Below are 24,339 nucleotides of genomic sequence, written 5' to 3'. Positions count from 1 at the left end.
TGATGACAGAGATGGCCAACATTTGTGCTCCGTTTTCATAGTGTTCAGGTCTTGGGAAGTGGCTGACCAGGCAGAGACCATGCCTTGCATCTGAATAAGGTTATGTGACGACTTTTAACCGATGGAATGTGTGTAGAAATGATGTGGTCATTTCTGTGCTGAAGGGCTTAAAAAGTGGCCTTGGCTTTCTATCCTGTCTCTTTCTGTCCACTGTCTAAAGAGCTCTGGCGGTGATGATGACATACTCCCTAGTTTGCATACCACTAAAAATTATGTTAACAGCAAGAGTGACTAATCTTTAAAATTATTTATTTATTTGCCTTTTTTTTTTAGGGCCATACCTGCGGCATATGGAGGTTCCCAGGCTAAGGGTCGAATCCGAGCTGCAGCTGCCAGCCTATACCACAGCCACCGGCCCTATGCCACAGCCACAGCAATGCTAGATCCAAGCTGCATCCAAGTTTTCTGTGACCTACACCACAGCTCATGGTAACGCCGGATCCTTAACCCTCTGGAGCGACGCCAGGAATTAAACCCTCAATCTCATGATTCCTAGTTGGATTTGTTTCTGCTGAGCCACAATGGGAACTCTGAGAGTGACTAATGTTTACAACAGCATTCCTGGTTACAGGGGATGTAGATACAACTAAAAATAATAATGCTGTTTGCTTATGTAGTTCTTTACTGCTTATAAATAAATTCTTTTATTTTACAAACACTAGCCGCTTGTATATAAACTGAACATTTGTGAAATTACATGTCACAATAGTAAATAAAAAAAATACTCTCATATTTTAAGTGTATCTCTTTTAGGATATATGAAAACTGGGTACTATCTATATGGTAGGCCCAGATGTCTTAGCTTGCTAGGGGTGCCATAACAAAATAACACAGACTGCATGACTTAAACAACAAATTAATTTCCTCACTCTTCTGAAGTTTGGAAGCTCAAGATCAAGGTTTTGATAAATTTAGTTTCTCCTGATCTTCTCTCCTTTGCTCACAGATGGCTGCCTTCTCACTGTGCCCTCACATGACCTTTTCTCTGTGTGCTCGTATCCCTGGTGTCCTTTCCTCTCCTTAAAAGGACACTGGTCATATTGACTTAGGACCCCATCCCTATGACCTTACTTAACTTAATTACTTCCTTTAAAGGCTCTATCTTCAAATATAGTCACTTTGGGGGGTTTGGGCTTCAACATATGAATTTTAGGGGGAGGGGTGTATTTCAGTTTATAACTATCAGAGAAACTCCTCAAGTGAGAAAACTTAACTCCAAAGATTTTAGTGTTAGGTCCACATCCAGAAAATTTAGGCTGAGATTTACCTTGAATTTTGAGCCTCATCTTTAAAAAAGAATATCAACGTATTTTGGTGAGGTTTTTAAATTTTTAATTAAGGCCATGAGTGCTATATAAAAAAGAGCGTGTAGATGCTATCCATTGCCTAGAGATTTACTTAGCCTTTTCGCATTGATCTTTCAGATAGACTCCTGCTTGGCTTTAAAATTTTCCCAGAACATAGCCCTAAGTTTCTGCCATTCAAGTATGCTCATATCATCCCATTCTCACAGCCTTGTTTCTGACTTATCTGGAAGAGAGATTGGACCTTGCTTTGCTTGTCATAGAGAGTAAAATGCAGCAATTTTGTATTTAATATAGCAGAAATCAATATGAATTAGATTAGTGAAAGACTGTAATTATAGATCATCGTGGAAAAACATCATCGTATTAATTTGAGGCTTGCATAATGAATGGCAAAATTAGTACACAGTTTATGCCGTTTCTAGTCAGAGTGCTGTCAAGAACTCAAAATGTCCATGAACAGTTCAGTAATAGCACTGGAGGGCTATTGGTACCCAAAGGGTATTTCTAGAGGTGTTTTCTGTTCCTTGAGAGTAAAACTGAATTTTAGCAAATTATGAAATACAATGCCAATGCCATTTGCAGCAACATGGATGGAACTAGAGACTCTCATCCTGAGTGAAGTAAGTTAGAAAGAGAAAGACAAATACCATTTGATATCACTTATATCTGGAATCTGATACACAGCAAAATGAACCTTTGCGCAGAAAAGAAAATCATGGACTTGGCAACTTGTGGTTGCCAAGGGGGAGGAGGAGTGGGATGGATGGGGTACTTGAGATTAATAGATGCAGACTATTGCCTTTGGAATGGATTAGCAATGAGATCCTGCTGTGTAGCGCTGGGAATTATGTCTGGCCACTTATGATGGAGCATGATAATGTGAGAAAAAAGAATGTATACATATATGTGTAACTGGGTCATCATGTCGGACAGTGGAAAATTGACAGAACACTGTAAACCAGCTATAATGGAAAAAATATGTATATATAAAAAGAAATGCAATACTAATCTTGAGAAAAAATAATTATAAGTTTTATGTCATAAAACATATAGTTTGTCAGTTCCGTGCCCTATCACCTACCCATTACTTCTACGTTGTTGAATAAATAGAAGCCTTGCCTATTTCTTATGGAAAGGATGTGCAGATATTGCTCCTAGCTTCAGGAGACAGGAAACTTGCTAATGTTTGAAATATCCATTGAAGTTTTGTAGAAGCAGATGGTTATAAATGTGCTATATTTGAACTTTAAAATTGCTTTGAAAAAACATACTTGACTCAAGTGTTTGAAGAACAGAAGATTTGTTTTAAAAATTTGGTAGGAATATGACAAATTTGAAGTTTAAGAAGTTCTGGACAGAGGAGAATTTAACAATAATCTGGTTGCTATTTTACATATAAGTTAAACCACTAAGGCTATATCCTTAGACAAGCATTGTAAATTTTTAGAGATATTAAACTCTAAGATCCTAAATGCCCAAAGCAAAGAAAGTAAAATAACTAATGTAGTTATAAAGTCTCACAGGAACCTAAGTAGATTATTAACATTCATAAGAAAATTTCCAAATTAATGACCTAGAGAGAATAATATTTGAGCTTAATGATTCTAACAAAAGACACATCTCTAATAATGAGTAAATAATGGCAATTTGAGTTTTACCTTGTGGTGGGTCTGGGCTATGGTAAAGATCTGTAAAGTGATTACTACCTTTTATAACCTTGGAAAAGCACAGTGTGAGGTAGCTTCATTATATGTAGCTTCAATTTCTTAAACTTTGTGGTATCAGATTTGAAAAGGCAGCCATGTAAGAATAAATGTATCATATTGACCTGTGATGTGTAATTAGAATTTCTGAGAGAACTGAAAAGTGAAAAGTTTATTTAACCAAATATATCTATTTTGAATACGAGTACCAACTAGTTTTATTCTTCTCAGTATATCCCACCATTTAAATAAACTGAATTCAAGGAGGGACTAAGGTGGCAGAGTAGTAGGATGTGAATCTCATGTCTTCCCACAAATACATCAAAAACCCATCTACATGTGGAACAGTTTGCACAGAAGACTTACTGAACACAGGCAAAAGACCTTAAGATTCTGATAGATTGAGAAAATCTCCGTGTAACCAAGTAGGACAAAAGAAAAGAAGGGAAAAGAAAAGAAAAGAAAAGAAAAGAAACAGAGAGGAAGAGGGATGTGACCTGTGCCCTTAGGAGGGAGCTGGAAAAGAAGAAAAGGTCCTGCACCCTGGGAAGTCCCCTGACCAGTAGAGAGATTAGCCGAGATCAGAGGAAGAACTTGAGAGCCTCAGAGAACACTGCAATTGGTTTGGAGCAATTAAAATGGGAACAGTCCCACACAAATGGTCAGTGCTATCATCCTGCACTTCCTAGCCCTGGAAGACTCTGCAGGTTGATCGGGGCTGAGAACGGAAACTTGGGCTTTGGAGGTCAAACTCAGGGAGAGAACTGGGACTGGCTGAGCAAGGAAAAAATGGATTGGCAGAGTAGAAACAGATTAAAGGGCCTAGAATCTAGGGAAACCACGATTGAGGGAATAAGCTGAGAAAACCTAGACTGACACAGAGGCCAGGTGGCATTTTTGGGGGGTGCAAGAGGGAAGGGGCAGGATCCACTGCTACAGCCTGGTTCCCTGTGCATGCTCTTAGACGGCTGGACACTGTCTATACCAGCTCCAGGAGTGAAAGCACAAGCAGCTTCTGCCTGGCTCTGGGAAGGGTTGAAGGGGCTGGCACCACTAGCTACAGGGAGTGGTCATGCAAGCCTCCTGTCAACCTGAGGGACTGTAGGAGCAGCTGTTGGCAGAGCCAGTGACTGGAAGTGGTCATGTGGGCTGCCTGACTCTGGGAGGGGTCACTGGAACCACTGTTGCCTACCCCCAATAGCAGTCCTGGGAATCACTGTTACCTCATTCTCAGACCTACCCCTAGCAGCCACTCAACTTTAGGAGAGGTATTGTGATACCACTGCTCCCATCCTGTGCTCTGGGTGCATGTGAGCCACCACTACCATCAAGACTGTAGGACTGGGCACCAGCTGCTGCATCCACACACCTGCTGTCAAGGGGACCAGAAACATAGATATTAGGCAATATGAGATGACAGGGATATATGTTTCAAAGGAACAAGACAAAAACATACAAAAACAACTAAATGAAGAGGAGATTGGCAATCTACCTGAAAAAGAATTCAGTGTTGATAGTAAAAATAATCCAAGATATCAGAAAAGAATGGAGGCATTGATTGAGAAGTTATAAGAAGTGTTTAACAAAGAGCTAGAAGAGTTAAAGAAAAAGCTAATAAAGATGAATACCACAATATCTGAAATGAAAAATACACTAGAAGAAATCAATAGCAGGATAACGGAGGCAGAAGAAGGAATAAGTGAGGTGAGGACAGAGTAGTGAAAATCATTGCTATGGGAAAGAATAAAGAAAAAAGAGTGACAAGAATTGAGGGGGGTCTAAGAGACCTCTGGGACAATAATAAACATATCAGCATTTGCATCATAGGGGTCCCAGAAGGAGAAGAGAGAGAAAGGGCCAGAGAAAATATATGAAGAGATTATAGGTGGAAACTTCCCTAATAAGGGAAAGGAAACTCTCGCATTGAGGAAGCTCAGAGAATCCCATACAGGGTAAACTCAAGGAGGAACACAGTGAGACACATATGAATCAAAATGACAAAAATTATTAAAAACAACAAGGGAAAAGCAACAAATAACATATGGGGGAAACCCCCATAAGGTTATCAGCTGATGTTTCAGCAGAAATTCTGCAAGCCAGAAGGGAGTGGCAAGATACATTCAGGGTGATGAAGGGGAAGAACCTAGAACCAAGGATATACTACCCAGCAAGACCCTCATTCATATTTGATGGAGAAATCAAAAGCTTCACAGATAAACAAAAGCTAGAAGAATTCAGAACTACCAGACCAGCTCTACAACAAATGCTAAAGGAGCTTATTTAGGTTGAAAAGAAAAAGCCACAACTAGAAATAGAAGATGAATGGGAAAGCTCACCGGTAAAGGCAAACATACATTAAAGGTAGGAAATCACCCACTGACAAATATGATAACAAAACCAGCAATGGTGAGAAGAGGAGAGTACAAATGCAGGATGTTGAAAATGCATTCGAAATTGAGAGATCATCAACTTAAAACAATTTTGCATACATATACAGAATGCTATATCAAAACCTCATGGGAACAACAAACCAAAAAAGTAGAATAGACACACATGAAAAAAGAAAAGAAAAAGCTATTCAAATACAGCACTAAAGATAGTCATCAAATCACAAGAGAGGAGAACAAGAGAGGAAGGGAAGAAAAAGTCCAGCATTAAGAAATCTAAAATGATTAAGAAAATGGTGATAAGTACATATATATTGATAACTACCATGAGTGTAAATGAATTAGATGCTCCAACCAAAAGACTTAGACTGGATGAATGGATACAAAAACAAGACCCGCATATATGCTGTCTACAAGAGACTCCAGATCTTGGGACACATACAGACTGAAAGTGAGGGGATGGAAATAGACAATCTAGGCAGACGGAAATCAAAAGAAAGCTGCAGTAGCAATACTCATATCAGAAAAATAGATTTTATTTTATTTTTCTTATTTTTATTTTTGTGATTTTTATTTTTTATTTTTATTTATTTTAAATTACTCTATGAATTTATTATATTTATAGTTGTACAATGATCATCACCACCCAGTTTTATAGCATTTCCATCCCAAACCCCCAGCGCATCCCCTTACCCCCCCAACCTATCTCCTTTGGAAACCATGTTTTTCAAAGTCTCTGAGTCAGTATCTGTTCTGCAAAGAAGTTCATTGTGTCCTGTTTTTTAGATTCCACATGTAAGTGATAGCATATGATGTCGGTGTCTCACTAGACAAAATAGATTTTAAAATAAAGAATGTTACAAGAGACAAGAACCTAATCATCAAAGGATCAATCCAAGAACAAGACAAAACAATTGTAAATATATATGCACTCAACATAGAAGCACCACATTACATAAAACAACTGCTAACAGACATAAAAGGAGAAATTGACAACAACACAATAATAGCCAGGGACTTTAACACCCCACTCTCATCAATGGTCAGATCATCCAAACAGAAAAATCAATCAAGAAACACAGGCCTTAAATGAAGCATTAGACCAGATAGACTTAATTGATATGTTTAGAACATTCCATCCAAAAGCAGCAGAATATGCATTCTTCTTGAGGGCATATGGAACATTCTCTGGGATAGATCACATCTTGGGCCACAAATCAAGCCTCAGTAAATTTAAGAAAATCAAAATCATATCAAACATTTTTTCCAACCACTATTCTATGAGACTAGAAACCAACTCCAAGGAAAAACTGCAAGAAACACAAACACATGGAGGCTGAACAAAATGCTACCAAAAAACCAATGGATCATTGAAAAAAATCAAAAAGGAAATCAAAAAAGACCTACAGATGAATGACCGTGAAGATATGATGATCCAAAACCTATGGGACACAGCAAAAGCAGTTCTGAAGGAAGTTTATAGCAATACAGTCTCACCTTAGGAAAGAATAAAAGTCTCAAATAAACAACCTAACATTACACCTAAAGCAAATAGAGAAAAATCCAAAGTTCATGGGGAAGTTTATCTCAAAATTATATAGATACAAAAGGAAGAATTTAGAAACAATCTAATGTCTTTTGATATGTTTTGGTTAAATTACACATGGTGCATTCATATGATGCAATATTTTGTTGTGAATATATTTAATGACATGCTCATAACATATTTTTAGGTAGAAAAAACCCACATGGCAAAATCATGTGTGTATATGGATCCCAATCTTTGTACCTTGATACATTTAGGAAAAAATCCAAAGGATTTAAATAGGGTGATGCCTACAGGATGTATGACAGATAACATATTTTACTATATGCTTTGTCTGTATTTTCTATAGTTTACATTTTATTCAGGAAAAACAGCTATTATTAAAAACAAAGTGAAATAAATCATAGTAAACTAGCATTTAATAGTAATTGTGTTCAAGAATATCTAATCATTTTTTAAGGTGACACCTGCAGCATGTGGAAGTTCCCAGGGTAGGGGTTGAATTGGAGCTGCAACTGCCAGCCTATGCCACAGCCAAGGCAACACCAGATTTGAGCCATATCTATGACCTATGCTGCAGCTTGTAGCAACACTGGATCTGAAACTCACTGAATGAGGCCCAGGATTGGAATTGAACCCACGTCTTCAAGGAGACTAGGTTGGGTTCATAACCTGCTGAGCCATAATGGGAATTCCTTTAATCATTTTTAATAAAAATTCTTTTTGAATTCTCCATTTGCACTGCAGAAGGAACATATATTTGCATATTTCTCTGTAGGTATCTCATTTGTACATATTTTCTCTGAGTACCTGAGGGCTTACTTTTATAAGCACATCGCTGATACAACTCCTTTTGATCTAGAAGAAGCATGAGATCAGGAGCTGGAAGTCTAAATCACAGCTCCAACTCTGTTATGATATGGTGATTACTCTCTAGATAAATTTCTTAAATTCTGCCTTCCCTGGTTTTTCTGCCACTGTGCAGAATATAGACACAGGAGCCCAGATCCTACAGCACTCAGCCAGATTCACCTAATCTGGCACATGGTGGTGGGTTGGGGAATTAAAAACTTAGGAAGGAGCAGACACAGAACCGTGGAGGAAAACAGGAGGCTCCATCTTGCCAGTTCTCCTTCTTCAAGGGAGAAAGAAGTAGGGACTTTTGGTCTTTTCTGTAGAATGAAATCCCAAGATGTTGTTCTTCTCTGTGATGAAAGAAGTGGGGAGAATTGTTAAAACAAATAGAAAACACCAATGCAAGTTTACCCAGAAGGACCCAACTGCCTTTGCAGCTTTAAAATATGTCTTTCAAATTAAGAAAATATGCAGAATGTTCCAATTTGTCTCTAACATACAACAGAAAAATTCTAATTATACAGATCTCTCAAATGCGTTTTGATTGAGCAGTTACAAGAGAGTTTTTAGAAAGGATGCTGAAATCAATATGCAGACGTGTTTGAATTATTTTTGTATTTAAAATTTTTGAATGTTGGTATTTCATATATGGAAGACACAGCGATTCTCATATAGAGATTATTCCATTATCTGGAGACTCAACTATCTATGCTTGTTGAATTAAACTTTATTGCATTATTTTTAACATCTGAAGATTTACCACTAGATGGCACTTAAAATCCATGAGACACAGAGGGCTGCTTCAACTGAGAGGCAAAAGACACCAGACAGGAATGCAAAGTTCTCCAAACAGAAGAAAAGCAGACCTAAGATAGTTTTGAGACAATGGGAGGGTAGGATTCTTTTTTTTTTTTTTTTTTTTTTGTCTTTTTGTCTTTTGTCTTTTGTTGTTGCTATTTCTTGGGCCGCTCCTGCGGCATATGGAGGTTCCCAGGCTAGGAGTTGAATTGGAGCTGTAGCCACTGGCCTACACCAGAGCCACAGCTACGCGGGATCCGAGCCGCGTCTGCAACCTACACCACAGCTTACGGCAACGCCGGATCGCTAACCCACTGAGCAAGGGCAGGGACCGAACCCGCAACCTCATGGTTCCTAGTCGGATTCGTTAACCACTGCGCCACGACGGGAACTCCGGGAGGGTAGGATTCTTAAAGTGAATCTATAAATGATAGACTTTTTCTCTTTAAATATAATTTCCCTTCATCAAAATTGATACTGATGGTTAGGTTTTTAGTATTAAGATAACAGACTGTTGGAAGGTTTGGTGCAAATAGTGAAGGGCTGTGTTCTCCTGGAAGAGGTTTGGAGCACACACAGGGAATCTAAATGTGGGGTTTTAATCCCAGCTCAGTGCCTGCTCTGTTGTTTGGCAATAGGCTAAGCACTCTTTTTGCCTGTGGTTCTGCTTCTCTCATACATCAGAGGAGCAAAACCCAGTGTAAGGACATCATAATGCCCAAAACGGAGCAGTGGAGCATAACGATTGATTTCAGAGACATAGAAACAGCCAACCAATCTCACTGAATGTGCAATCAGATAGGGATGGAGTGGCAGGTGGACTTGGAGGAGTGGATGGAATTCATTTTTAGCCAAGATATTATGCAACACCATCAGGGGAAAAGCAAAGACAAGTAAACAACAGCCAGACCTGCAGTGCCAGGCACCAGGCAGGGTGTGCAGCCAGCACACAGAGAGGGGGAAGATGGCTAGATTGAAAGTTAGGATGAGGATTTGGTTTAGACTTTATAGCCAATCACTAGTGTGACCTTGGCCAAGTTAAGGTGTTTTTGAGCCTCTGTTCCTCACTTAAAAATTGAAGAGTTTAGTTTATATGATTTATGAAGTCCCTTGTTGTTTCTAGATCATGTCAGAACATAATATTTTGGAAGTTCCCATCGTGGCTTAGCGGTTAATGAACCCAATTAGTATCCATGAGGACACGGGTTCAATCCCTGGCCTTACTCAGTGGGTTAAGGATCTGGCATGGCCGTGAGACGTGGTGCAGGTAACAGATTCAGCTCAGATCCCAAGTTGCTGTGACTGTGGCGTAGGCTGGCAGCTGCAGCTCTGATTCGACCCCTAGCCTGGGAACTTCCATGTGCTGCGGGTGCAGCCTTAAAAAGACAAAAAGAAAAATGAACGTTAATATTTTAATTTAATCTTCACAATACTTTTTTCATGTGGGTATAGCAGAAATTTATCATCTTCCCTGTTTACTGCAATGGGAAGTGGAAGCTGAGAAAGCTGGTAGAAGTCCTGGCTCCAAGTCTAGACATAGTCTGTTGCTGCTCCGCGTGTGACCTGGGCTATGTAACTGGAGATGGGCACTTGCTATCTGCCTCTCCGTGGATTGAAACAAGAGCCACTGCAGCTGCAGACCCTTAACACCCCCTGAAAGGAGCTCAGGGTGGATATCAGGATTGAGGCACTCTGTGCTCTGGGAAAACTGGCAGGACAGTTCTTCAGATAGATATTTTCAGGAGATGATTTTATGATCCCAGTTCTTGCATCTCCTCCCATCTAGAAAATCACTAAAATCCTTCAGGGTGACATCTGCTCCTTGCGACTAGCAGCAACCTTCTACACAATGTATGGCTGATTGCATGTACCTCCCCCTTCACCAAAATCACATATATACTGACTCCCAGCCCCCCTTTGTAGTGATATTTCAGAGCTATCTGAAATGCTGCCTCACAGGCTATAGTCCTCATTTTGCCCCAAATAACACTGAACTCTCAACTTTTAGATTGTGTGTATTTTTTAAGTCGACAGCTGTTTTAAGCTTTGTTTGGAAGCTTGTGAGAAATGCAGATTATCAGGCCTGATCCTGGACCTAATAAACCGGAATCTGCACTTTAAACAAGATGCCAGGTGATTCATATTAGTTTGAGAAGCACTGTGTTGTACCATACTGCTCGAAAAAGTCCCAGGCTGCTGACCTTAGAAGAGGTAATTTTCTTCTTCTCCTTTTCTTTTTTACCTTTGAGAACATCTTGGAACTGAGGGGTAGGATTTATTCATTCCTTTGCAAATATTTATTAAGTAGTAACTGATATGTCTTAGTCACTGTTAATATGTCCCAGTTACTGTCACCCTTTAGGGTAATAGAAAAGGACCAAAATGAGGAGGTCTCTGTCCTCATGGATAAGTAAAGAAATTACTTGTGGGAGTCCTTCTTTCTCTCTCTCTTTTTCTGCTTTCTATTTCAAAGTAGAATTTTAGGTGCTAAGACGAGGACTGCGGCCTTTAGTGGAGGGTCTGTTTGAGCTTCTAAAAATCTAAGATGGGTGTTCCCATCGTGGCTCAGCAGTAACAAGCCCGACTAGTATCCATGAGGATGTGGGTTCAATCCCTGGCCTCACTCAGTGGGTGAAGGATCCGGGGTTGCTGTGAGCTGGGGTGTAGGTAGCAGATGTGGCTTGCTCGGATCCCATGTTGCTGTGGCTCTGGTGTAGGCCGGCAGCTGTATCTCTGATTAGACCCCTAGCCTGGGAACTTCATATGCCATGGGCGCAGCCCTAAAAAGACAAAATAAATAAATAAGTAAATAAATAAATAAATAATCTAAGCCAGAGTTTCTCAACAGTTGCACAACTGACATTTTGGGTCAGATGACTCTGCTGTGGGGGATTGTCTTGTGTACTGCAGAATATCTAATAGCATTCCTGGCCTCTGTCCAGAGATGTCAGCAGCATCCTCCCAGTTGTGACAACCAATAATGTCTCTAGACATTGCTAAATGTCCCTGGAGGCTTTATCCACATCTTATTGAGAACTAATGATCTAAGAGGAGCTAGGATATAGTCAAGGCATCCAGGAGCCAATTAACAAGTTAATTAGGTATAAGATTTTCAGAAGAGAGAGGTAAATGGGAACTTGAGCTTGCTTTCTCACTGTCAAAGTTTCCTTCTCTATAGGAAGAAAGTAGATCTGGGCTGCAGAGCAAATGGTCTATTCAGAATTAAGTTATGTCCATGTACTTGAAGTTTGTTTAGTTTTCTCTCCATAGAAGAGGAGAAATCTGGTATAGTTTCTACACTCAAAGCACTCTCTAAAATTAATTGTAATTGCCTCTCTTGGCAATCAGTAGTCAAAATTGCTTACTCCTCCCCCCTTTATCATTTTCAGGTGACAAGTACAGTGGTATTACATATTACATATTTAGCCAACCAGAGACTCTATGGAAAGGCTTGTATTTCACTCTAGACTCCCAAACAAGGAGATGCTTTTTTTCTCCTTTGGAGCCCATATGATTTCAATAATATGCCACTGGCATTGTCAAGTTCTTGGTTCAATTTGCAGGTGAGAGAGGATGCACTCTGAAAGTGATGTTAATGCAAATAAATACCACCAGAATGAAAGGAGAGCATTTCTCTCAGACAAAAGTCAAAGCAGAACAGAGTCGTCCAAACTCTGCATTCTTGTATTGTGAGCCGAGGGAGATGTAACCTTTCCACGGTTTTGTGTAAATGCTAGGAGGCTAGTCTGACTTGACTCAATTGTAGAATTTACATTCTGAAATTCCTCTTCAGACTACAACTCTGCTCTCTTGACTCATTTGTTTAACCCCTGTGACATATGTTAAATCTGTGGACTTTAAAATGCAGAAGGAAAGCTGAAGGTGGTCTCAGGCAGCAGGGGGATGGATGTCTTGGTCCCACACAGCCTTTCTTACAAGCGATATGAAGTGTGTGAAGTGTACTATTGAAAAAGACTGGCAGCTCAAGGAATTTTTTGGCTTTTTCTCTTGGCAACAGCAAGCAGCAAACTGTAGGGAAATTTTCCCCTAATCTGCTGGCATCTCCTACCCTGGTGAACTGCAACATGTAGTCTACAGCACAACGATCCTTAAGAAATGAATAACTCACTTGAAATTAACTTCTCTGCTCTATCATGTTTTCAGGCATCTCTGCCTCATGTGGATAATATAGGTACTGGGTTTTGACAATAACCAACAACTCTGGGGGCAGTTAGGGAAAGGACCCAGTGAATGTGCTAAGTGAAAGTATAGCTGCAGGCAGATTGCAGTATCTCCTTCCCTGCTACTCAATGAATGGACTGAGAACCACATCACATATACTAGGAGTCTGTTAGAAATGCAGAATTTGGGGCCCATCCCAGACCTTCTAAATCAGAACCTGCAGTTTAACAAAGTCCCCATGTGATTCATAAACATATTTAAGTTTGAAAAGCAGCACTACTCTAGATCAGTAGTGCTCAGCCTTGACTGCAGTAAGAATATTCTGGAGTGGGGAGGTTAGAAATATCTTGATGCTCAGGCTAAACTCTAGACCAGTGGTTCTCAACTGGGGATGACGTTGTCCCCAAGTGGACATTTGGCAATGTCTGAGGACATTTTTGGTTGCCAGAGCTGTGAGGGTGCTACTGACATTTAATAGATAAAGGCTAGAATACTGCCAAGTATCCTACAATAAAGCGGTCAGCCTCTCATGACAAAGAATTATCTGGTCCAAAATGCCAATAAGGCTGGTGTAGAGGAACCTTGTTCTAGACCAATTAGATGAGACTCTCTGGGGGTGGGAACTAGTAACCATATACTTTTTTTTTTTCTTTTTAGGGCCATACCCATGGCATATGGAAGTTCCCAGACTAGGGCTTGTATTGGAGCTACGGCTTCCAGCCTACATCACAGCCACAGCAACTCAGGATCTGAGCTGAGTCTGTAACCTACACCACAGCTCATGACAACACCAGATCCTTAACCTACTGAGTGAGGCCGGGGATTGAACCTGCATTCTCATGGATACTAGTCAGATTCGTTTCTGCTGAGCTACAACGGGAACTCAAGTAACATATACATTTTAAATTCTTCCCAAATGATTCCAATATGCAGTCAAGATTGAGAACCATAGGTAGAGAATTTGTTGAAAGAGAGTGATCAAGGCATGGAGTTGGGATTTAAGAGATCAAGAAAGATGATCTGGTTTCAGAATATAAGGGAGATTGAGCTGTTGTGTGTATCCAGCAATTTCAGCCACTGGGGAAGGAGGACCTTGGGGCAATGAAGGAGATGGGACTGGTTAGAAATTAGAAAACTATCTGGACCTTAAATAAGCGGATTCAGAGACTTACTCTATATCTAGCAGCAGGGAACAAGAGGGTGTAAAGGATATAGTCAAAGAGACATTTCTAGTGATATATTTCTCCACAAAAACCCACTCCAAAACTTAGTGGCTTAAGACAACAATTTCTTATTATATATCATGATTCTGTGGCTTAACTAAGTTCAACTGGACAGCTCTTGCTTAGGATCCTCTCACACAGCTGCTGTCAGATATTGTTTGAGGCTACAGTCTTCTGAAGACTTGTCTATGTTGGATATATGAGATGGCTTGTTTACATGGCCAGCAGTTGATGCTGGTTATTGCTGAGAGCTCAGCTGAAATCTTACCTGAAGCTATAGACTGAAGCATCTCCTCATCACCTCCCCATTTACATTGGGTTTCCCTGAGTTTAATAGCTAGGTTCCCAGAGGGAACATCCCAAGGGCAAGTATTTCCAGAGGCTAGAGCAGATTTGGACCTTGTGAATCAAAGATGTATACTGTATGTCTGAAAGTGCTAAGGACTATTGGTGTTAAGAATTTTGCTTTCTGAGATCTAAAACTTTTATATTATTAAATTCAAATACTGTCAAATCTCGTTGGCTTAAGTTCCATCAGTAAGATTCAGAGATTATAGGTGTTGGAATAAAATTAATACTGACATACTTGTGAAACAAAGAACTATTAAGAAAATATAAAATATCGATATGTTTTCTCTTTTTATGGCTATTGTAGGAGGAGTAGTCAGAGTGTCTATTTACTAAGAAAATAAACTTAAAAAATGTAAACAAAATTGTTTTTAATGTCCAGGAGGGCTGCTTATTACAACTCATTCATTCATTAAACTGATCATGTGGAAAGATATGGTTGATGGTTCCAATTTTTCTGTAATGTATTTGAAATAATGGTTAAACCTATTTTATATTTAGGTTTTTTGATAATTCAGACCTATTTCCCTTAAATGATTTTTTTAATATAATTATAAATCATAGTCATCCCCATGAGATAATTCACATTCATTTTGGACAGTGATAATGTTATAAACTCAATGAGATGCAAATATGTTGTTTATGTTTTCTTAAAAGAGCCAAAAACATGCTCATTCAATAAAATTAAAATCCACTACAAATCTTAGGGTATTCTTTTTTACAAAAATTCTATTGGTTTTCATGAGGTGTTTGTGAATACATCAGGCATTTATTTCCTTCACAAAGCTATTGGCTCCCTGGGTTCTTGCTTTCTTCTATTAAGAATATAAGTTCCAAAATTTTAATTAAATAAATAAGTTCATAATCAAGAAACAATATTGATTTTTGGCTAGAGGAAATGAATAGTACTTTGCAGTAATCATTTCACTCTGTGCTTAGTGTATGAAAAATATTTCACAAGTTCCTTAAAATTATTTTACTTTCCCATCATACAAGTTGGAACCATAATCATAATGAGAGTGAATAATTCCTATGTGAGGGCTTTTCTTAGGGACAGTTTTGCTGTGTGCTTTTCACAATTATACCACCTCCAAGAGGTTTTAGTTAAGGAGATCTGGCCTATCAAACTATGTGCTGTCTTTGACAGAAGAGCCATCAATAAAGCTCAACATGTAGACCGAAGAGTGTGGGTGAAAGAAGGAAGGGCATTATGAAAAGAGCAATTGACAGGATTTAAAAGGTTGAGATCTAGTTCCAACTTTATTGCCACTTAGTAATAAACCCTGGAAATTCATAGATTTCATATGACTTCAGAGACCACTCCTAATACCCCCCAAACTTAGGGTTGGTCAGAGAAAGGGAAGATGCAGCCCTGATTTGCCTACTATAGATGAGAAATCTAAGCAGTTTCCACAATGCTTAGACTATGAACAAGTGCTATGCAATGCAAGAGTCACATCCCCTATTACCCTGACTGTGATTTTCTGCAGTCTCTTCCTGAAGTTTGTAGGAGCACTTCTCCTTGAAACAAGCAGGAATCCTTTCTTCATGCAGTGCTGACAGGAAAGGGCTAAGGCAGTCTGCTCCTCAGCAGAAGCAGAAAGCCACAGAGAATCCTCTGAGCCAGGAGAGAATGAATTCATAATACATAGGACTTTACTCCATGAAATGCTTCTTCTTTTCTTACACTTGAAGCCATGCATGTGGAAGTTAATGGTCCCATGAGAGAAGTATATATTAGACATAAACTAAAAGAACAAATGACTCTGAGCCCAGACTAATCATTTTCTTTCTGCTCTATGCTGTAGATGCATCATCTGCTCTTTGCCATCCATAGATTTATTCTAGTTCTAAACACAAAGTATTTCCCCTTATTTATGTCAGGCATAACATACAATATCCTCATTCTCCTTTTCCAACCCAGAATATCTCAAGTGCTGACAAGATGTTCTCATTCTACACTTATATTCTAGGAGAGGGAAGACCAATTAAAGCATCCTTTAGTAGTGAAGTGTTAATCAGAAAAGAGAACTAATATTCACTAAGTGAGGATATCTGGCATTAAGTGAGTGCGTACTAAATAAATTACTTGTGTTAATGATGTGTTAAATAAATTAATGAAGTAGAACTAGGGGAGAAGAGGATCAGTTATTCTTGGCTGAAGATCTTGTGAATTTTATGTTTTTTTACCTTTGTAAACAAAGAATCTTTTTGATCCCATTATGCTTCTGACATCTCACTAAATCATGCCACCTCTGCATAAAGATTCAGGAAAAAAAATGGAAGCAGTCACTTCTCTCTCTTCCTGGAATGCTCAGAGATCCACATGGTTTCCTCTTGCAACAGCCACCTTATCAGAGATGTCTTGTCTGACCACCCAATATAAAATAGCACCACATCATTCCAATCCCTCAAAATCTCTATCCCCTTTCCCTGCTTTTTCTTCACAGTGCTTATCACTACCTGGCATATTATACATTTATTTATTTGTTTATTCATTCACTGCCCCCTACTGCTTATCTGCCACTGCAGTGTGAGCTCCATGAGAGAAAGAGCTTTTCTTTTGGTTCACTGCTGTATTCTCAGCACCTAGAACTGTTCCTTCCACACTGGAAGCGCAATACACATTTGTTAAATGAATGGATGAATGACCATGAACTACTTACTGTACAATTCTTTTGAAGATGACTTCCAACCGGAAGACAAAACTTGAGACATCTTACAGGTCTTCCATGTTATATTTGGTTATGTGAGTCTAGGGCTGTAATTAACAAGGTTCATTGATAAATGAAATCACTGATCTTGTTAGCAGTAGTGAGGTTAGACCAGATCTATTTTTAGACGGAGACTAATTATAAATATGGTGGCTGCATAAGTAGAGATGCTGACATATTCTTCCTAGTGCAGCGCTTGGAAGCACTAGGCATGCAATCTATGGGGGATAAAAGTGAAAAGATGGAGATTGGGTGTTGTAAAAATGATCAAATTCTTGCAGTTAAATCTGCAAGTCCTGGATCTGCTGCTTATTCTTGTAGGACCTCGAGCAAACGAATTAAATTATTTGGCCTCATTTTTTCTCATCAATAAAATGGGCATAGGTAGCAATTTGTCAACACTGACCTTCAAGGGCTATTGGGAAAATCAATTCAGATAATATTGGGTGATCAGCCAAGCCTTTTCTGGTAAGGTGACTTAAAAGAAGACATCGTGTGGTTCTCTAAGCATTCTAGGAAGACAGTGAGTGTGAAGGCTTTGAAGTGAGAGCGTTCATGGTGTATCAACTTGCTTCAGGGAGGCAAGAGTGGGAGAATGGAGGAATAGAAGGGGATACCGGAAGGAGATGAGGATGAAGGTAATAGGGTTGGAGGCAGATGACATGCCACAATAAGGGCTTTGTCCCTTGCTTCATTCAGCACACCTTCACATTTATTTTCATAATTCTTTGCACTCTTTTCTGTTATCTCCAGACACCCAGAGAGATCCCTTGCATGTGTGTCTTCATCCAGTGGCCCTGCAGTGCATGGATTATATTCACATTCTGTAATTAGGTTTGATTCTTGCATTTGACTTTGGGCAACTTACTCACCCTTTTGGTGATTCATTTTACTGATCTAAAAAGTGGAGACGGTGGTGGTGGTGATAATGATGATGATATTATCCACATCCTAGGGCTGTTTTCGGGATGACATGAATGAGTATGTGGAAAGCACAGTTCCTGACATGTAGGAAGCACCGTGTAAGAGTGGGCTGGTCCTATTTAACAGGGAGGATAAAGATTGCTAAAGTAAATCACAGTGTCCAATATGACATTCTTCCCAAGAATCTTTTCTTTCTAAGAGACAGTGTTTCTTGACAGTTTTTAATCATGGAATTCAAGGTGTGAGAGGCCACTATCTAGGGGAGAGAATTTTAATCAGAAAAGCCTTCCTAGCATGCTTCCTACAATATACCATAGTTTACTTCTATTTACAGAAAGACCAACCCTTCACTCCTTCAGAATTCTAAGGGCAATACATGCTCCTTACTTTTCTTTGTTGACTCAATATGCTTATGACTTTTCAGTATCAAAATCTTTGGTTTTATTTTATGTTAGGTTGTAAATGTTAGGCATCCAAGGATCCACACTTGCATGAAAAATAGGGCCATCATTCCATTGTGCACTCAGAAAGGAGAAATTGCTCCAAGCTGTGGGAGAGATGGTTCATCTCGCACATCTGAGAGTCAGAGGCAGTGGAGGATTGAGCTATAAGGGGAGGGCCATAGTAGCATATGCTCATGAATAATGAATCTGACATTATAGCTATGCAAATAGAACACAACAAGCTCTAAGCTAAAACTTGGTTTCATCATTTATTCACGGCATCTTGTGTTCAGCACCTGGATAATGCTCAGAATGGCAAGGGAACAAAGCAATCTGCTTGCTGTACTTGGGATAGAGAAGGCCTGCATGAGGAAGCCAGCCATCTGAGATGATATGATTTCCATCACAAACTCTGATGGTAAATGAAGGTGAACAAAATGCTAGAGGAAATGTATGCTCTGTTGCCTAAAAAGTGGACCAATGTGAAAGCTTATTAAGGCACAGAGTGACAGTGATTACTGATGCTCAGGATAGTGGACAAAGACAAGTTAGAGACTGAATATAATCAATGCATTTTGTGATCATTATATTTTAGTATTTTAATTTATATGGAATAGACCTTATTATCAGTTTCATTACTCTGGGGGAAGTTCAACACTTTCTGCCAATGTTGAATTTACCTGTAAAGAATGTATTTTTCAAATTCAATCATCAATAAAATATTGCAGTAATGAAGAGATGAGGAATTGGATCAAAAAGATGTCTGGATTTGTGTACTTGTTGTGCAGAGAAACAATCCTTCATTTCTTGCCTCTTCTCTAGGAAAGGAGTACCCATAGAGAATTTCTCATAATGGAAGGACTCTTACTCCTATGCTTGATTAGGATTTCAGTATAAATGCACAGCATGAGAGAGGACCTAGGCCTAATAACTGTCCACCTAAACAGCTGCAGATAACTCTGGCTTGTTTTTACAAGTTCTTTGGAGAAAGATTTTATATCTTGCTTATGTTATACAGTTATTTCCTAACGCTGACAGTCAGGAGAGTCTTCTTTGTATCGTGAGCAAATCTGAATTGATCTCAATATAATATTATGAAAAAAATCTGTGTTGGCATTGAAAAGTAGGAAAACATCGTCACCCACATGCCAAAGGCTGCAGGGGATTTCTGCAAGATGAGACCAAATTGAGCAAAAAATGGAAGAGCCTGTGAGTTGCCCTGTACATTAGAATTGCCTGGAGAGTAACGAAAAGCCCAGATGTCTGGGCCTCGTTTGCCAGTTGGTTAGTTGCAATTTTTTTTCTTTTTTTTCTTTTTGTCCTTTTAGGTCCGCACCCATGGCAATGGAGGTTCCCAGGGAAGGGGTCGAATCGGAGCTGGAGCTGCCGGCCTCCATCACAGCCATAGCAATGCGGGATCTGAGCCACATCTGTGACCTACACCACAGCGCACAGCAATGTCAGATCCTTAACCAACTGAGTGAGGCCAGGGATCGACCCTGTGTTCTCACGGATGCTAGTCATATTCGTTTCTGCTGAGCCACAACAGGGACTGCGGTTGGTTGCAATTTGTCTGGGATGAGGTCCAAGCATTGGTGTTTGAAATGCCCCATAGGTAATTCTGATTTGCAGCCGGGATGGGAATCCAGTGCCCTAATTGAAGCCTGCTGGTGGGCTTTCAGCTCAATGCAGAAAGGGTTGGGCTGGAGGGAGGGGCAGCCTGAGGGAAAGAGTGAGGCAGACATTTGCCAGAGAAGTGCAATAAGGGCTCGAGTCTTTCTAAGTGGGGATTCTCTAGTGGAGCCCGATCTCGAAGCTTCACTCGATGTGGACAGTAGCATTCCCCCTCCAGCTTTCAGGAACAGAATTAGAGGAAGCTGTGCCTGAAGTGGAAGGCTTGCAGTCACAGCTTCACAAGTCAGCAGATCCTTCAGGTTCATGGAGATGGGAAACCGGGCCTGATGGGCAGGGAAGTGTGTCAGCCCTGTGAAGGCAGTGGGAGGAACCGGGTAGGGTGTCCTGAGGCAGCAGAGGGTATTCTCTCCAGGCTTGGCACCTGGGGCTACAGCTGCACCAAACTGAGGGAAGTTGCTCGAGACCTTGCTCCCTCTTGTGATGCTGGATCATGAAAGAGGCAACTGGTGCTCAATCTAAAGATCTAACAAGAAGTCTCTATCCAGCAAACAAGTGGAAACTGAAGAGGTCCCCAAGAGAGACAAACTGTGTATTTGAACAAGCAGAACTTGATGAGGTCCAGTTATAAAGTGACTCTGCACAAGCCCACTATATTGTTTCTGCCCTTTGGCCTTTGGTGAACTAGTTGACTGATCCAGTTACTCTTAGATAATAGAAATGGTTTTGATCAGTTAGTATCATGAAGCAGTCTCGTTTTAGTGCCAGGTAATGGTCAAAACCTCAATATAAAGCTTTTCTTGGAATTCCCTGGTGGCTCAGCAGTTAAGGATCCAGCATTGTCACTGCTGTGGCTCTCGTTGCTGCTGTGGTGCATGTTCTATCCCTGGCCCAGGAACTTCCAGATGCTGCAGGTGGGGCCAAGAGAGAAGTCTCCCCCCCCCCTCCCCTGCTCCTCAGTTACACACTCAGACAAGAAGGCAGCATCAGGAAAGGACATTCTTGGCTGGCACTGCCATGATTGATCTGGCACTCTCCTGATCTGGCAGACACTCAAAGCCGATATTCTCTTTCACAGGGACATTTTGTAGAGCCTCAGAAGTTTCTCTTTGGGAAGACTACTGAATTTCCATGGTTGAGGGTAAAACTGTTCTTACTGTCTGCTTACATCTCCTCTCTAAATAAAACTCTTCAAGACTCACTGAGGGGGGCTTCTCACAGAACACTGATATTTTGCTCTAGAGAATTCTACATTCCAACTCACTCATAAGCCACTTCAATTCAACCCTTTTATAACTTTTAAATGAGTAAGGAGGACTTCCCTTCATGGCTCAGTGGTTACCGAACCTGAGTAGGATCCATGAGGATACAGGTTCAATCCCTGGCCTCACTCAGTAGGTTAAGGATCCAGTGTTGCCGTGAGCTGTGGTGTAGGTTGCAGATGCAGCTCAGATCCAGTGTTGCTGTGGCTGTGGCATAGGCTGGCAGCTGTAGCTCCAATTTGACCCCTCGTCATGCTGCGGGTAGGGCCCTAAAAAGCAAAAAAAAAAAAAAAAAAAAAAAAAAAAAAAAAAAAAAAAAGTAAGATGCTAAGATTTGAAAATCCAGTTTACAGACACTTCCTTATAAGACCTACCTGCTGTTCCAGCACCCTGCTTTGGCAAGTGGTGGTCATTATCCTGGTGCTGGCTTCCTAGATGTATGACCTTTAGCTACACAGCATCCTTCACTCAGAATGATCCCGTGCTTGTATTAATACTCTGCTGTTACTATCTTGAAATTTGTAATAACTTTGAAGAAGGTGCCTTGCATTTTCACTTTGAACTGGGTCTAGAAAATTATGTACCTAGTCCTGGTTGCCCCTATTAACTTGGGGGTTTTTGCTGAAATTGATAAAGAAGCTCATTTTTAGCATCTTACTGCATTTGTTTCCAGAGGAGATTTCAGGCCTGTAAAAAATTCTCATCTTTGAGTATGGATAAAACTGGAGGAAAAAGAAAACTGTGGAACAGCAAATTTCAGATACAGTGTTGTTTCTGTGGTACATGGGTTTGATGCCTAGCCCCATACAGTGGGGTAAGGATCTGCCATTATTGCAGCTGTGGTGTTAGTTGCAGCTGTGGCTTGGATTTGATCCCTGGCCTGGGAACTTCCATATGCCACAGGTATGACTGAAAAAGGAAAAAAAAAAAAAAACCTGGAGGAAAAAAATCCACACATATCAGTTTGGGAACTTTGAAAGACTTTGAGGCTTAAAAGAACAGAGCTCACAGGAGACAAAGGAAGGACATACTTGAAAAAAGATTTACTGTAGGAAACAAAAGTAATTTAAGGTAGCATCTGTTTATACTTTCAATAAAATTCAATTAAGCCCGGATTTTATGAAATATGAGATTAAAGATGAGATAAAGCAATAAACATCAAAAGTAAGCTGGCTTACAGGAAGGCAAAAATCAGAAAAGGAGCCAGCCAGAAACAAGAATGATGACTTTGAAATATAAAATGAGTTGTCATAATCCTATAATATATTAGGAGTAGTATAGTCGACCCTGTGGATAACTGCAGCAATAATATGGAGAACTAGCTTGAGAGTCTCCAAATGCTGAAACAAAGCAATGAGAAGGAAATGACTACAGAGAAGAAGAAACATATCAAAAAGCCAGTGTGGAAGGAGCATGCAGGTCACTAGAGTTCCTCCAGGAGATAAAAGAACAAATGAGATAGAAGTAATGTTCATAGACAGTGAAAATTGCCTAGCTACCTCCTAGGGGATAGGCACGAAGTAGAAGGAATAGAGGGCCACCAAGTTTTGTGTTAAATAAACCAGTTTTTTTACAAATAAAAATACCAAAATAAAAGGGATATTAATGACAACAACGTTCACTAGGCTTGTGAACTAAGACATTTTGAGAGTATTTATCTGAAAATTCTGTGACTTGCCAATCTGGTTCTTTGACCAAGTATCAGTCATACATGTAGTTAAAAAACAATCCCTGTATTTCCCTAAGCAGAGCATTTATGCTGGGAAAGAGAATAAAAATGGTAATCACACAGTTTATGATGGTGATGAAGAATCAGGTGTTATAAAGTGTTTTCCTTTACGTTTCATTTGAGCCTCCCAGCAGTGCTATAGGCAAATAGTATTATCAGAAGTTACAGGCCATCAGATAGAGTGTCACACATTAATAGCATGGCCTGAAACCACTTGAAGTGGCAAGCAAAGCTATATTTATGACAGTCAGTTAGAAAATAAACATTCTCGAGAGTTCATGGGTGGTTGAGGAGAGGAGAAATCTTTCATTAATATGCTTTAGAGAACTGGTTGTCATAAGCTATTGCCCTATAGTTGTACCTGTAGAGCAGTGGATTCTGATGTAAAGGACTGGATATTGGATCCCTTACTTGAGTATTAGAAATGCTATAAATATAACATTTGAATCTAGCAAGAAAGGACCAATAGAGCTCTTGAAAACAAGTTCTGTTATAGTCCAAAATATCATGAATTTTATTTGAAGCCTCATACATGCACTTCCAAATATATGAAATGTTTTACAGCCAGTGGTTTATTTCCCTAAATTGTATGGATGGCTATTATAGAAGCCTATTAGGAAAATAAACAGCAAAGAATAGGACTAGTTTCTGAATAAGACCACAGACTAATGATGTAGATTCATTCATTCCCTTAGTAAAAGAATAATGGGCTTTGGAATAAATAAGGGGTAAAAATTGCTACAGAGCATTTTACTGGGTCAAAGTTATAATGCATGACACAATGCATTTAATGAATCATGGAATGTTCAAGTTCTAGAGTTGAGAAATGATAAACACTTAGCACTGCTATTTTCCTATCCATGGCAGACATTGCTAGTCTATCATAATTGTCTTGACTAGGAAGCTTAGACATAGCCTCAGAAAGCTATTCAACACAGCATGCCACACAGTCTGTGTCAGTCCATCAGAGTTGGTATTTAAGCTGTCATTTCTAATTCAGTTCAGCACTCTAATTTTTCAAGTAAGGTCACTGAATCGCAGAAGGACAAAATTACTGAAATGTCACATGGCCATTTTGAAGAAAAGACAGGACTATAACCCTGGTCATTGATTCCTTAGTCAAGTAATCTTTCTATTATATCTTATTAGAACTCAAAATTGGAATAAATGCAAGGACTTGATCGTCCCAAACTAATTTTGATGTGTGTTGTGTGTGCGCATGTGTG

This window comes from Sus scrofa, chromosome 3 (genome assembly GCF_000003025.6).
Source record: "Sus scrofa isolate TJ Tabasco breed Duroc chromosome 3, Sscrofa11.1, whole genome shotgun sequence".
NCBI classification, from domain to species: domain Eukaryota; kingdom Metazoa; phylum Chordata; class Mammalia; order Artiodactyla; family Suidae; genus Sus; species Sus scrofa.
Note: the sequence above shows the minus strand (reverse complement) of the source record.